The sequence below is a fragment of the Scleropages formosus genome, chromosome 8 (genome assembly GCF_900964775.1).
Source record: "Scleropages formosus chromosome 8, fSclFor1.1, whole genome shotgun sequence".
NCBI classification, from domain to species: domain Eukaryota; kingdom Metazoa; phylum Chordata; class Actinopteri; order Osteoglossiformes; family Osteoglossidae; genus Scleropages; species Scleropages formosus.
Window position 1 is genome coordinate 12,989,661 of NC_041813.1, and position 15,752 is coordinate 13,005,412.

A 15,752-nucleotide genomic window follows, 5' to 3' on the forward strand; every position below is an offset into this window, starting at 1 on the left:
CATTTTGTTGTCAGTGCTTTTTCACCCTGCTCATTCAGTTTGTAGCCTAGAAATGTTAATTATGTAAAGGCTATGAAGACAAAAGCACTGAGAACTTGGTTATACACAACCAATAGTTGCTGTAAAAACTAATTATCTGAAAGTCCAAATCAGACTATTTGGTCCAATCCCAAACAAGAGCTGGTCCCCAGAGGAGGCGGTCCAGGCTCTGTAGAGCCCAATTAAGTCACACACACACACACACACACACACACACACACACACACACACACACACACACAGAGTCTGAAGCCACTTGTCCCAAGGTCGCAGTGAACCGGAAACTAACCCAGCAATGCAGGGCGCGAGGCCGAGGAGGGAGGGGACACACCCAGGACGGGACGCCAGTCCGCCACAAGGTACCCCAAGCAGGACTTGAACCTTAGACCCGCCAGAACGCAGGCACCTACCAAACCTACTGCGCAACCAGGCCCCCAGTTTAGTTACAGCCAAACATTTATTTTCAATGTATTAAAGGGTGTTATTCAATGTGAAAAACTGTGTCTAACTGATATGATTAGCCTGGGACAAACAAACCAGATGAGTCACACAGCGGCACGGTGCCCCACATGCTGTCCGCAGTGTTTGTCTGTGACTCTGCCTTCATGTCTCTGCTCCAGGAATGCCTGTCCTACTCACTTTTACCTCTTTCAGATACCAGAGACACTGAAGACAAGACATGTGTTACTTGCCTAGTAAACAGAACCACACCAACCCTGAAGCATTTCCCACAGCCCATTTCTGTGTGTGTGCACGCGCAAGCGGGCATGCACAGGTGCCCCAAAGCAACAAGACGTTACCCAGTTGTACGGTTGGTTGTTTGTACTGCAGCAATTTTAGGGTGAGTACCTTGCTCAGGGGTACTTCAGCAGGAGATTGGAATTGAAGCTGAATAAATTGGGTCCAAAGGCAGCAGCTCTAAGCACTATGTTACCCTGCTGTCTCCCAGTGGAATGTTTCTTCTTGCTGCTCCACACCATTGCTATGCAGTGTGCACCTGTCTAGTAGTGGCAGGTCTTTACTAACCCTATCAGCAGCAGCACCTTGCCCTCTCCAGCCTGGCTGAGCATTTACATATGACCTTTGACAGGGAAACAGTAGTGAAGGACATGGGGCAGTTTAGCCAAGGTCCTTACAAGAGGGGGAAACAAGGAGAATGGGTTCTGACCACACTGTGTCTAAAGGGCAGGAGCCATGAGGTCATGGATCCCCTTTACTCTTTGGCCCTGTGTGTGTCTGCACACGTGCACAAACCCCATGGAAGGGAAGAGAGAGATTGTGTCCAGTTGCCAGAGTACAACTCATAGACAGTTGTGGAGACTGAGCTTTCCACAAATGGACACCATTATCATACATGTAATGACACGTAGCCAGAGACCGTCTTTCTGACATATTAGCAATAATCATAGAAATACACAGTCTGACAAATGGCTTCTTCCTCTCTTACATACTCAGAGTTACAGACACCTAGCAACTGGCACAGCTTCGCTCAGGTGGGATGCTCCTTTCCTTCCTCCACAGACCTGTTGTGACCCCCTTGTGTGTAACTGTCCCTGTGTGTCTCACTGGCTCCCCTCACAAACATCTTAAAATTAGCTGCAGTCCCAGAGCATGTGGCAGCCCACATGCTTTCACTCCACCTCTTTCTCACTCTGTCCCTGCTTCCCCGCCTATCCTTCACCTGTGTGTTGCTGCACAGCAGACAGTGAGGGAGGGAGTTGTGGATACATACTGCATGTGCACACACTCACTGACCAAGGACCACCTGAATGATGGGGGTCATGCTTCATGCAGCTGCATCTGGGTCCCCCCAGCTCCCTCTGAGATGCTGGTAATTTCCTATTGACTCAGTGGCCCGGACCAGGACTTATTCTTTTTGTCATATGAATATGTTTCCATGCCTCTTTCTTCTATTAAGATTAGCAGAAAATGCATAAATGCAGGTAACATAATGAGGACAATTCTGCTTTTCTAGCTCAAACTCAACTTTTTCAGAGGCTTTGTATATCTTCATGAGCAATTGCTGTGAAATCTGAGAACTTCCACAGATGACCTGACTCGGTTGTACCGAAAGACAGAGATGTACAAAGTAAACAAGATGGGAGCCAGGACTGTCCCTTGAGGGGCCCTGTTGTGCTGCACACTGCCATGTCCAGCACATAGTCAGGCAGCCTTATCAACTATGGCCTGGTAGTCAGGTTGCTCACCCATGACACAATGGATGGGTGGGTCCAAAGCTTCTACCATAAAAGCCCAGATTCTATGGGTTGAACACACCGGAGAAGTCAAAGAATATGATCTTCACAGTGTAGCCTACCTTGTCCAAGTGGGAGTACGCTGTGTTCAAAAAGTAGACGATGGCATCCTCCACACCAATGTAGTCCCTATATGCAAACTGGAGGGGCTCCAGTGCAGTCTTGACCAGGAATTCAGGTGAACTAGGACCAGCATTTCAATGCTTTGTATTTTATGTGAACTCAGAGCTAACAGCCAGTAGTAAAGTCAGTTCTGAATGCCCAGGGGGTATGCACAGTCATTGGTACATGGACCTCCAGACATTTGTCCCCTCTTCTTCACAGCTGGCAGTTTTTTTCCTCTGTTCAGTTGCCACCTGGTTTATCTTGATATTGAGCTATATCTGTGACCTTAAAAAAGGTAAATCTGTACTGTACCATTCCCTTCTCTATTAGAACTATGTGGCACTACAGTGAGAAGAGCATTCTATAGAACTAATGCAATTTATATTATATTTATTCCCAAGCCAAGAAGAAAATTGTGAAAGCTGTACTCATATCAACTTTAAACCTTCCCTAGACATAGTAACTGCTGCTTAAAAACAGTGCCTCTGACCACAGACCAGACAGGTGCAGCTTTCTAAAGAAGATGACCACAAGCCAGATTCTTTGAAAGCCACAAAACAATTAATCAGACAAAATGGTCACCACCTTGCCAACTTCACGTCCCTTAGATATCCATATGTTTCACCCACTATGAGAGAAGTATCTCTTTTTCATCCATGCATAATTAGTATAATTTGTACCCAAGAAGTGAATGATACAGTTTTAATTGATTAATAATGAACACTTCCTCTGAAGTCCCGCAATGTGCTCAGCAGAACATCACAGGAGTGTTAATTACTGGCAGCACATTGCCACAGTGATGGCAGGGAATTGTTCCATCTTATCACTATAATTAGAATGGATCACAGTCATGGAAAGCACCTCATTCACTTCTCACTTCTCCTGGGGTTTGAACCCTGTCGTATCACCTTGTTCCATGATCCCGGTGGCTACTAGACCAACACTGGCCCTTGTCATAAGCATCTGAGACACCATATGTTGGAAAAACATAGTGACCTGCTGACAAATGTTGGGTTCAAGAAGTGACCAGGTGGGGAGTAGCGGTGTGGAAATTTACACCAGGTCTTCCTGTAAATCTTAAATAATACTAACCAAATAATGAAAGTCAAATGACTTTCTTCTCCTTAATAAAGAAACAAATAGTGATATTCAGTCACCACCCACAGGGACGATACCCCTACGGGCCAGAGGAGGCGCCACTCATTGTCACCAGCCCAGACCCATGCACCTGTTTGTAATCTGGTGGTTAGTGTGAGGTATAAAAGGAGCAAGCAGCCAAGGCTGGACTGTGGATTTTTCACCACTGTTCCCTTTGTGAGTGTCAGTTGCCTGGTTCTATAGTTGTTTATGGTCCAGTACTGAGTGTTTGTCTTGTCTACCCCTACCTCTTGTTCTCCTGTCCAGGTCCATCATTCCAGTCTGGTATTTTGTCACATCTTTGTATTGAAGTTCTGCTCAGATTTGTTTTATTTTTCACCTTTGTAAAAATCCACTGTTTCTTTGTCCTGTGTTTGTTTCACCTCTAGACTGTCCCTTACAGTTTACACTGTGCACTTATAAATACACTCTGCAGGTGGGGTCATACTTTTCGTCCATGTGCGGCTGTAACAGCAGCACGTGTCTGTGTCGGACTCTTGTTGGGATGCTACAGAATCAAGCAGAAGTGAAGATCACAGGATATAAATACAACTTAAATCAAACCTTTACACAAAGTTCTCAAATTCTCTACTTTAACATCAACCCCAGAGCCAAAGCTCACCCTTACAAAAGTGTTCTCTGAAGTTTCTCTTGCTGTAAATACAAAATAAGAGAAACTTCACTCTCCATTCTGTATTTTTAAAGTCCCTGTTCTTCTGAATTGGTTGCATCTGGTACTTTCCTCCTCTCAAGCCCATGCTAGGTGCAGCTGTGAGTCTCAGCAGAGAATGATGGTGGGTGGGTGTCAGCTATACAAAGAGACCTACAAATTGACAGAGGTAAGATGAACTTGTGTGTGTTAAGGGGGGTTCACACAACAATAGTGATTATGGTAAGCACTGTCAACATAGTAGATGCTCACCTACTTAAAAAGTGAGGTGTTTTAATTCATCCAAATGGTAATTGCATTTATATCACATTAAATTACACTCTGGGTGCTGTGGAGTACATTGAATTTTGTTTCTGCTGGTCTGTATGTGCAAACACATATTTACCTGGCATTACCTCATAGGAGAAGCAAAAAAAGGGCACTGGCAGGCTTTGGCCACTGCAGGCTCTGCTCCCCTGGCAGCTGCATTATGTCAGGCTCTGAGAGACAAGAATAGAGAAAACATGGAGAGTGAGCTTTTTCCTAAAAGGCTGGTAGAAGTGTGGGCCAGGGTGGGCCTGGATCTTTCACAGCTTTTCAAGCAGAAAGCAAGACATCAGCTTTTAAAGTAAAAGCTGATGGGTAGCTGCTTGGGAACAAACTGAAACAAGAACATACTGAAATGCTAAGACAAGCACTAGTCACCATGGTCAACTTTTCTGTGCATTGAAACTGCCAAATGTAAAACATGGAAGGTGACACTTTGATTAGTTTGTTGCCCTTCCAGTCTCCACCATCTGCTGAGGATCCCAGTCTTCTGTGACCCTAGTGACCCATGGCCATTGACTGTTTTTGTATTCTACTCTTCTACACTGGCGCATAGCTCTCTACAGTTGGCTGCATAGCTCACAGCGACCTCTAATCCAGTTATGTAACAGGGCAGAGCAGCCAGGACAGCGATGAACTGACAGCAGCCGCTCTCTTATGTAAGCCGGCTAGGATCATATTGTGGTGGTATGTGTATGTCCCTATCAGACTTGTACCCCTCTCCCATCCTCACCCCGGCCTGTTCTCTCCTGGGGCCCTAGCACTTAATGGGGTTCAGACCCACAGTCGAAACAAGAGGTGCAGTGATTACAAATGAGCTCCATTGAAGCATTGCTTTGATTCAACATTTCTGTTTTGCTGATTTAACTTACTTTATGCTGTCATGGCAACTGCCAACCAACCAAATCACCTGCCCCATCAGTGCCCCCATCCTCCCACTAGGACACTTGCATCATGATGACATCCAACAACACGAGACATGTTTTGAGGGGGTGTGGAGACTGTGACTCACACCCTATGGATGATAGAGACTGAACTTCATGTTGTGTGTCTGATTGACATGAAAGTGGCAATAAAGGAGGGGAAGTGCTGACAAAATTGACTGCTAGTGCTGGAGTCATGATGACATCCCCAAAGTTGCTGAAGCAGTGGCTGGCATTTGGTTATGCGGCCACAAAGATCCAACAGATCATTGCCGACTGAAACATTGTCCCAGAATAGTGTCAAACACGCAGTATTTACCCAGTAATACTGTACAGATCAGGGCAGATACAGACACAGACTTATTACAGATCATGATCAAATCCCTGGTAGTGAGAAATAGTAATGGTGGTATGGTCTTTATAATTCCATGTCTTCATAAGTCACATATGTCATAAATGAAGCACCACCTTTATTCCAGAAATTTCCACAGCAGACAAAGAAAATAGAGGGCACCAAGTAAGGTGTAACAGAGCCAGAAGACATAAATACCATAAAGTGACTAACAGAGTTAGTTTGAGAGTTTGGCCTGTGCCTGCTGTATGGTGGGTCTGGGGTTCAAACCCTGCTTGGGATGCCTTGTGGCGGACTGGCAACCCATCCAGGGTGTGTCCCTTCCCTCCTTCAGCTTTGCGCCCTGTGTTGCCTGGTAGGCTCCGGCTTGCCGCGATCCTGCTTGGGACAAGCGGTTGTAGACATTGCAAAAAATAACACAATAAAGAGTAAGTAAGGCATAATAAAAAAAAATTCATAATGATAGAATAAATTATAATGTAATTATGTAAAAGTATGAACATGCCAACAGTTCTCAAATGGTTGAGATAATGTTAGAGAAGTAGCAGGGTTTGGAGAGCAGGATGATCACTGTGACAGGGTTGACCTCATTCCTCAATCTGACTATAGGTGTGTGCAAACAGTGTGTTCCCCATGGTGAGGCAGCTGCCTGCTGCCAGGCTTGAACATACAGCTGTGTAGGAAGGTTTTGTGGTGTTCTCCAGGCAGCCAAAAATCTACTGTCTGCTTATAGAGGAAGGGCAAGAGGTGCTGGCGAAGGGGGGGTGCTACACAAGGCTTAATTCTCAGTAGCTCTTGCAGCATGAAGGAATATCTGAGGGGACACACACACACACAGAGACTTAGTTAAAGACAAAGCAAAGTGAACTAAGTGGAGATTATACCCAGGTGTATTACATCTCCATTGTGATAAACCTGTCATCTGTAGGAAGGAGAGTAAAGGCTTTGGCCAGGCCCACAGAGAAGGGAGCCAGACCCACTGCTGGTGTGTCCCTGATGGATAACCCAGGCAGCCCAAGCCTGTCATCATCCTAGAGCGCTCATCCTGGAGCGCTCATCCCACAGCCATTAGACCAGACACACTTCAGTTGTCATTGTAAGGACTGCACTGGACCAGGGCATGGGCTAAGACTGACTGTTCTTGCTGTATCTCAGGAAACAGTGAGACACCCCAAATGAGTGGAATCTGTGGGTCAACGGTGTTGAAAAGCAGTTGAAAATCAGCAACATAGTCCAAAACAAAGGTTAGCAAATAAAATAAATTTGTCTTTGTATAAACAGGATGGACCTATTTTTTGATGTCTTTAGTTTCACAAACAAGGTTTATATGACAAAAACAGATCATTTGTGGCTTATTTACAGTGCTAATGTGTCAACAAAGATCTCTGAAAGGAATCATATTCACATCCATAAAATGGAAAAAAAACAGTGAACTGATACTGATGTGAGTTCTGGAAGCCTCCTGACTCAACATTTTAGCCCAAGGCAACATGCAGTCATGTCCACGACTGGATATTTTACTGGGGAGATTCTGGGTAGACATCTAATATCAATATACAACAGTAATGCTCCTACTGGGATTCAAACCAGCAACTTTTAGGCTACAGGTTTGTGTCCTTTGCTAGGCCTATAATCTATAATTTAGCCCCATCAGAGGCATAATTTTGGGGGATATGGGGACAAATCCAAACTCAGTAAGTCCCCTCCAGTGTTTGAAGATGACCTTTGGTCCCTCAGTACCAGACAGTTTGTTTTTCCACTGAGCCTTATAACTATCCCACTAAGTAAATCACACCTTCAGATGCAAAGAATGTAAAACCACTTAGTGGTCTGGGTCTGTGTACTGGTCCTATCCATTGGTGGATTACTAAACTTTCTGGTATCAGATATTTCCCCACAGTTCTTGCGGAGTGAGTGCAATCCCCAACATGCCCTGAGGGGCTTTCGACACATTTAAATCACTTAGCACAGAATTAATGGCAAGAAAATGCATGGGTCACATGGGGGCTGTTATAGGGGTTAACCATAAGCAAAGGCTGCTGTTCAATGAGCCATCTCCCTTAGGGGGTCCTGGGAGGGGAGGATCGTGGCAATGTGTGTTAATTCACTCTTGTTTGCTGACAGCAATCCGAGTCTATGACAAGAAGTTGTGTGGATCATCATAAGAGAAAGGGGGTTAAAGAAGCTGGACATCAAAATTCCTATGTGGCCTGTCGAACTGTTGTTGTTTTAAGCAATGTTTCTTGTTTTCAGCAAATTTTCATTTTATCACTTCCACCAAATCAAACGGGCAGTGTTGGACAGGCATCGTAGTTAATGGACAGTGGGGTCCATCACAGAGCTCAAAGTGTGAGTGACTCATTTGCACCCAAGCAAACAAACCACTCAACTTACTTACACCACATTCAAATGAGAACAGTTTCTTGCTCCATTTTTAATTTCTGATTTTTGAATACCCTCAGACATAAATTACACAGTACAGTGGCTGTAGTTTTCACTGAGCACCAGGAGGCAGAAATAGGTTTGTTCTTTCCCTCTGGCCTCAAAAACTCTTGCTGTGGGTTGTCACTTGGTCCCAAATAATGCTCCCCCAGCAGACAGCTGCTCACAGAATTGCAGAAGGACACTGGTTCCATTTACAGTATCACGGCACAACATTATGTGCAAGCAATGAGGCGTGTGCCATATTGAAATGGTGGCGGCTTGAAAGGGAGTGATGAGTGCACCAATGGCCCTGTTGGGACCCTGCACAGGGAGCCCCACTGGCTTGTGCCTCTTGACATTTCTGAGGTGGTGCAACTGGTCGCTTTTCAGTGCTGCGGCTATGGTGTCTTCCATTAATTTGTAACAAACTATAGATCCAGTAATCATACAAGGTAACCACAGGATCTCAGTGAATGTAGGAGCAGATCCAGGACTAGACCCTTTGTTTTCTTAATTATAACAGAACCCAGTCTGGGAAAGCCCATGTGGTCACAGGACCCTTCTCCAGCAACAATGCAGCACTTATGGACTTCCTGGTGTTTTCAGACATGTAGCAGGAATGGTTCATGCCGGTCCATACCAGCCCAGGCCCTGGTCCAAATGTGTCTCATCTTTCTCATTGTGTTGTTCTGGATTGATATAAATACAAACACTATTTGGAAGAGAATCACTGCACTTACTGTTGGAAGCTTCAAATGATGAAGGATTACTAGCCTAAAGTCATGTAGGCTAGTGCTGCACTGGGCATGTAGGTGGCAGTCTACATTTACAGTCAATTGTTTAGCTGTAACACAATTTATAACAACTTACCCATTTATACAGCTAGGTAGGGGTGGCTGGTGGCGTCATGGTTGGAGCAGTTGCCTTTGGGTCCAAGGATTGCCAGTTCAATCTCCAGCTGCAGTGCCCTTGAGCAAGAAGCTCATCCTGCAATTGCTCCAGTACCTTTGCCTGGCTGCGTGCCTGGGTAGCTAGTTATGGACTGGTGTCCCATCCAGGGTGTGCCCACCTCTGTCTCCAGGATAGGCTCTGGCTTGCCATGACTCCAATTGGGACAAGTGGTTCTTGAAAGTGGTTGGTTGCTAGGTATTTTTTCCCACTGGAGCAATTTAGCATAAGCACCTTACTCAAGGGTAATAGGGGCAGTAGGTGTGATCCGAACCCACAACCTTTGGACTGGAAGGCAGCAGCTCTGCACTTATGCTACCTGCTACCATATATTGTGTGGATCATGTTTACATCCAACAAACAGGGATTTGTGTTATGTACAATTAAAATGTGAGCGCCTTGGGATGAGCGCTCCTGGGTGACTACAGGATTGACCTGCATGGGCTGTCCAGCCATGATGTAGAGGACAGGCTCCTGTGCTCTTCTTTGCAGGTCTGCCCAGAAGCTTCACTCTCTTCTGTGGAGATCAGAGAATGTCCAACTATGAGGTGTGATGACGTATTTCCATCTGCCACCTTTCTCAGTCCTTTTCTCTTTCACTTTCTGCACTGTATGCATGTGTTAGCTGTACTGATGTGTCTCTATTATTTGTAATTACCTGCTTGCCATGAGTCTGGAGTCTTCCATGCTCTTTTGGTAGGATAGGATAATACTTTATTAATCCCTACAGAGAAATTCATAGCGTGATGAAGAAGGTCCACATTTCTCCTTGGCTTGTGTCTGGAATTCCCCTGTGACTGTAGCTATGGCAGCTTTATTTACTCTTCCCCAGCACAGCCTACAAGACAATAATGTGCCACTTTATGAGTCACTTCTAAGCCACACCAGTAGATCTGCCAACAGCTATCCTCCTCTTGGTGTTGCTCCCAGAGGTTTTTCTCTCTGCATTTACTGTTAACAGCAGTGTTGTCGAAATGATACGTATGATCATATGTGCGTGTATGTGTTTTGTCTATTGTATGCTGCTGCAACCACACTTTCCGTTTGAGGTTAATCGTTTCATTCAAGTCATGTGAATTCAGCAGCGCTATACGAAGAGGCGCCATTGCAGCAAATAACACATTTTTTGTGTGCGCCCCTCCTCCCCGACTTCTGTCGACGCCCCCCACACCTCGCGCCAAACGAGAGGCCTTGGAATTTTCGGAATGTTCCATGACGTCACCTGACAGCGGCTCCCGTTAGTTAGGAGGCGGGAATTTGTACGGGAAATTGCGGAAACAGCTTTCGGCCAATGAAGCAGCGCTCTTCGCGTAGCCTTTTTTTATGGTTATTAGTAATATGCAAAAAGAAGGAAGGAGGGGTGGGGCCAGCAGTGCTGTCCCGTGCTGGGCGGCGCGGCGCGCAGTGTTTGCGTAGCGCAAGACGGGTGTTTTTGTTGTGCCGATCAGCTGGACGTTGTGGGGCCACGCTTCCAGCTGACAGTTAAAAAGGGGGAAGAGAGAGAGAGGAAGAGAGGGGAAGATCACCGGTGGTCTCTACCTGGATCTGCACGGACAAACGCACACACTCCGCCACATTCCAGAGGACATACTGCACCGGGGAGCGCGCTGCTTTCGCAAGTATCTTACGACACGGTCGCCTCAGTTACGACGTTCCCCGGTTTTATCATATCAATTCATAGGTTTTTTAAGTTTGATGAAGTATTTTATTTTTGTTAATTTTCATGGCCGCTTTCGGGTTGAAGAGGTTTACCGTATGAGGAAGGAGAGATGGACACAGCCCGAGATGAAGTCATGATAAACACACTGAACTCGCTGATGTGTTTTCACATGAATTCTGCACGCACGGTTTTATTTCTTTGATGTAAAACATGCAATTGTTCAATATTTCAGTCTACACTCGGTTTTGCTGGTACATCCCGCAGGTTCTGCTGGTGACCATTAAATTTGTATTTCTGTGTGGTGCGAAGCATCTGCGAACCGCTTGAACTAAGATTTTGGTGGCCAGATCGCTCGTTTCCTGCAAAATACGCACGAATAAGACGGTGCTGAATATGTCTGATCGACGTTCGGACTATACTAGATGTGAATGTTATTGAGCTGCAGAGCCGCGCTGTGTGTCGGAGTGTTGGCGATGCGCGCCGCATCCGTAGCCGGGCACGCGCAGGACGTGCGCAAGAGTCGTAACAGGAGAAAAGAGCATCGTTGACGTTGTTTAAGATCTTAACGTGTTGGTCATGTTTGCATTGCGTTTAAATAAAAACAAGACAAATGCTTAGAAAGGCAGGAGCTCTGTCGATCTGGCGGGTGGCCAGAGTGTGCGTATGTATTGCGCATCGAGCGGACCGTGTGGAGATACAGAAGAGCGCGCATGTGTCGTATGTGACAGACAGAGTGCAGCCAGCGGTGTGTACTTCATTACACCAGTGAGTCCGGCTGCGGGGTCTCTGCTATGTCTTATTTGTTTATTTTTTTCCTTTGGCTCAATTAGGACAGAACACCTTACGTTCCCCGTTTGGTTATTGTAATGTAAAGTACAGCGGTAATTTAATGTAAAAGCATGCAGTACCGAGGTGTTTCACAGCACTGGTGTCTTGGTAGACATTCACAGAGTGTATGTATAGTCTTGTGGTGTTTCATTGTGCAGTAATGTGGTGTTTTGCTGTACGGTACAGTACCATGGGGTGTTGGGATCTACACAAAGAGCATCTAAGGACAGAAACAGTCCTTGCATTATGTCAGTGTACACAAAGGACTAAATTTAATATTCAGATTTGGTGAAACTACTCAGTATCTGTGTATGAAGTCAGTCAGTCAGTTTCAGGTGGGTTTCCTCAACATCCTCTGGTTTCATAATGTTTATAAATGTACTGTAATTCTAAGCAATTCAACGCAAACGGACCACAACTGTTTTCCCTTAAAAGTCAGTAATGATTTCTGAAAACAGTCTTTGGACAGAAATGAAGAGCATACTTGTGTTACTGACCCACAGTTAATTTGAGACACATTTTGTAATATTTTTGCCAGCTGAAAATGCACAAAATGTGGTATTAGGTTACCACTCTAGGGTAAATTAGGCTTTTGGACTGGAGTTCAGAGTAGTATTATACTTGCATACAGGGCTGGTGTCTTGTTTACTATCGTACATTTTGTGTTTATGCTGCACTTAGGAATATTCATGCACTCAGAAATAGTGGTGGTCAAACAGAATTGAATATGGACTATGGGACAGCACTCGTACATTCATTTTTTATTGTAGGTGCATATAAGGGACCGTTATACATAGTTGATTTTTTTTTTTTTTTTTAGGCAGACTTTTTTTACATTCTACAAAAAATTTATTGATTTTTTTTTTCCGTTCTAAAGTGTAAGAGTAGAGTTCCTTGTAAGACTTGAACTGGCAAACTTCTTGGTTAATACTTACAGCTCTGCTGCTCAAATATGCTGGATATTCAGGTTCACTGAGTTTTGGTTTTAAGTTGCAAGCCTCAAAGCTCCCAGTACTTTATCAGTCTCTCTATGAGACTATTCTTTCTGACTGTATTCTTGTATTCTTTCTCCAGTTATAGACACTGAGAATTTTCTGACATTTTATTTGTGTTATTGTTGTGCATGGTCACGATGGGGTTGGTTAGCTTTACCTGGTCTTGGCAGGGTTTGCTGGGACATAGTAAATTTTCTATGACAGCTGTGGTGTCCAGGGAAAGGGAGAGCAACTCACTGACCTGTCCTAGATAGAGAGATTGAGATTTTCACCTAGCATCTCAGCTGAAAACTGTGTTGTTGTGCTTACCAATAACGTGGGTTCAATTTGCATATGATCAGATCAGTTACACAATGATAGGATTGTTTTGGTGTATGTCTTGCTCCAGTATCTCGGGCAGTTTACAACTGAGGTGTCAGCCACTGATATGGAAATGAGTGGCTGTGTGTTTTGGGTATTTCCTTTATTTCTTTGTATTGTTGAAGATGTTTCCCAACTGTAATTTTTAAAGGCCCTGATTGGCTTACATACACACAATGTCTACAACCACTTGTCCCGTGCAGGGTCGCGGTGAACCGGAGCCCGCGGTGAACCGGAGCCCAATTTGGCAACACAGAGCGCAAGGCTGAAGGGGGAGGGGACACGTCCCAGGATGGGATGCCAGTCTGCTGCAAGGCACCCCAAGCAGGACTCAAACCCCAGACCTCCCACAGAGCAGGTCCCGGTCAAACCCGCTGTGCCACCATGCTCCCCTATTGGTTTAATCATTAACAATTCTATGTGTGTATTTTCACTGGCAAATGGAACTGTGTGGTTCTTGCTTAAGAAGTTAGAGTACACTTGATTGTGATGGTGATCAGTGTTGGACCTCTCTGCTTGGTAGCTGTCAGTCCCCTCCGGCTATGTGGTTTACAGTTACATGTTATGCAGACTGTACCCATGTGTTCAGTGTGCAGACTAGAATATGCCCGGATGTGTGTTGCTCATGCTGTGTCCACATGCACACTGCACAAATGTCCATGACACAGAGCACATCACGGTAGCACTTACGATTAGGCTACTTTGACCCCTCTGTGAGCAGGTAAAAAAAGCTTCAGCATGAGACAGGAACAGTACTCCTAGGTAAACCATCTAGACTTATGCTAAGCAACTAGAAGCCTGGCTCGAGTGATAGCTATGATGCCATGATAGCTGTGACCCTGCAAGGAGGGAGTGTAGAAAGTCCTGCTGCCTCTTGAAACCACAACATTTACATTTATTCATTTAGCAGACGCTTTTGTCCAAAACGACTTACATCTCAGCAAAAATACAATTTGTGCATTACAGAGAAAGAGACAGACTACATTTACCTCTGAAGCAGCACTATTTTTATGATTTCATGTGGCAGCCTCTGCTTTTGATTGAGATATTCCTATGCTTTTTTCTTTTTTTTCCAAACTGGATGGAATAATGCACTGAAAATGACAAGAGCTCAGCTCAGATCCTCTTAGTTGTGTGACTTTAACTGAAATGTAGTCTCTGGAGTGCAGGCTAAGAAGGAGCTTGTGGAAGCCAGCTCATTTCATTCTACTACCTCATTTGCCTGAGACCAGGTTCTCTCTGTCTCTCTGCTGATCGTAATAAATGTAGCACTTTTTGTGATAGTTTGTCTCCAGTCACCTTGGGTTCCTTTCCATGGATGGGGCATTGAGGTGTGGGCCACTCAGAGAGGATGGCAAGTGAAGGGCCTGGCCAGAGCTTCCAGTGGTGGTAATGCAGCAAAGCTTTCCAGATGCAGAAGTACCATAAGAAGTAACACAATTACTTTTTATCAAATCAGAACAAAACGTGGCACACTTGCAGAGCCGCTATTTCCCCTGGAATGAGTGGTTATGTGCCATGCCGACTGATACAAGTGGCACAGACTCAGCATGTGGCCAGGAGGAAACTGCACCGTTATTTTCCCCAAATTACAAAATGGTTCCAAATCATGAAAAAAGTGCACTGCTTATGCACCTAGTCTTCTTTTTGATTCATTTTATTGGTTATGTGATTCATTTCAGCCACACAGTTTTATTGATCACATCTCATGCAGAAAGAAGACTATTTTTGCGTTTTTATGCTGGACTTAGATAGAAAGGCATCTGCAGGGGTGGGGGTCTCTTGTGCAGGCACTTCTATGAGATACATTTGAAGCTGGCCACTGCTTCACCTGAGATGGCCAAGAGATGGCAGGGAACCTGTGCCTGCCAGGCCTTCACAGGAAGTTTGGGATTCTGGATCTGAGGGCGTGTTGACAGCCTCGTGCAGTGTTGAGTGGCCTGGAAGAACTGCAAATTAGGATTCACTCAAAGTTGCTAATTAGGGATCAATAGCATAATGTTGGACATTGGTTTGCGCTGATGTCTGAGCCGGGTCTAGTTATGTGTATCCCTAAAACTATTAGCCAAAAAATAAATAAATGACATGACACCAGGAATTGTGTCATATGTACCCTTTCTCTTAGGCCTCAGGACTAATTTCTTCAAATGAATTGAAAAATAAAAATGGAACTACATTCGTTGAGAAATGTGCAGTAGGTATCTGGCCAGCCGCGGTGGTGCAGTGGGTTGGACCGGGTCCTGCTCTCTGGTGGGTCTGGGGTTCGAGTCCTGCTTGGGGTGCCTTGCGGCGGACTGGCGTCCCGTCCTGGGTGTGTCCTCTCCCCCTCTGGCCTTACGCCCTGTGTTGCCGGGTAGGCTCCGGCTCCCCGCGACCCCGTATGGGACAAGCGGTTCAGAAAATGTGTGTGTTTGTGTATCTGGCCAGCAGCTGCTGGCTTTCTTATTTGATAGTGTCAGTGGCTTATGCCTGTTTTACTGTCATGTGAGATAAGATGTCACGGTGAAATACAGAGCTGCTGCATAACCATGGGCACAGGTGGCCAGAGGATCCCTGTCCATCCTGGGAGACAGTTATGGGTTTGTCTGCTAATCCTCTGGGCTGGACTCCCATCAGAGTTCAGCAGCGGTCCTCTCTGGGCTTGGCCAGTTATGCCAAGGGGTAGTCTACCATTTTGTGTCAATGGCTTCAGGCAAGCTTGATGACCCTGGGCCCTTGCTCAAGGAGAACAGATGGTGATGGATTTTGTG

General features: G+C 45.3%; 1 protein-coding gene and 1 long non-coding RNA gene across 7 annotated transcripts in view; one reads left to right on the forward strand and one right to left on the reverse strand.

The window, feature by feature from the left end:
* Positions 1 to 4,269: 4,269 nt before the first annotated feature.
* LOC108935822 (uncharacterized) lies at positions 4,270 to 10,777 on the reverse strand. 2 transcript variants are annotated; one of them, XR_001966233.1, is made up of 3 exons: positions 10,699 to 10,777; positions 4,602 to 4,685; positions 4,270 to 4,359 (listed from the first exon to the last, which is right to left on the reverse strand). It is a non-coding gene; the product is annotated as an uncharacterized LOC108935822 (long non-coding RNA). The 2 variants fall into 2 exon arrangements; XR_001966234.1 differs by having other exon boundaries at positions 4,335 to 4,359; positions 4,592 to 4,685.
* The window catches only part of hivep3b (HIVEP zinc finger 3b), a 113,295-nt gene continuing 107,969 nt past the window's right edge, over positions 10,427 to 15,752 (forward strand). For all 5 annotated transcript variants that reach the window (XM_018754704.2, XM_018754702.2, XM_018754708.2 and 2 more), the window contains exon 1: positions 10,427 to 10,778. The gene's annotated coding sequence lies outside the window, so the exon portion shown is untranslated. The remainder of the gene's footprint in view (positions 10,779 to 15,752) is intronic.